Here is a 315-nt window from a genome sequence, read left to right as displayed (position 1 = left end):
AATAAATAAATAAACGCAGCAACCGTGTTATAACTGAATATTGATACTGCAACATAATGAATAATTGAGCGGAGTGTTGTTACATAAGGCGCCCGTTTATAATAAATACTGCAATATAGCCTATCCCATAAACATAAATAGTCCAAATCTGATCTCTGACCCTTGTTCATCTAGGTCGCTTCCATAGGTCGCTTCAAGTACGTGCCTGCGTGGAACAAAGTGAGAAGAGTTTTGCAATAGTTGTACTTGTAAACACCTACACTGCAACACTTATAAAGTCTCCGCCCCGCACATCTCTACGCCGGGCCTTTTATT

This window comes from Pseudorasbora parva, chromosome 4 (genome assembly GCF_024679245.1).
Source record: "Pseudorasbora parva isolate DD20220531a chromosome 4, ASM2467924v1, whole genome shotgun sequence".
Taxonomy (NCBI): Eukaryota; Metazoa; Chordata; class Actinopteri; order Cypriniformes; family Gobionidae; genus Pseudorasbora; species Pseudorasbora parva.
Note: the sequence above shows the minus strand (reverse complement) of the source record.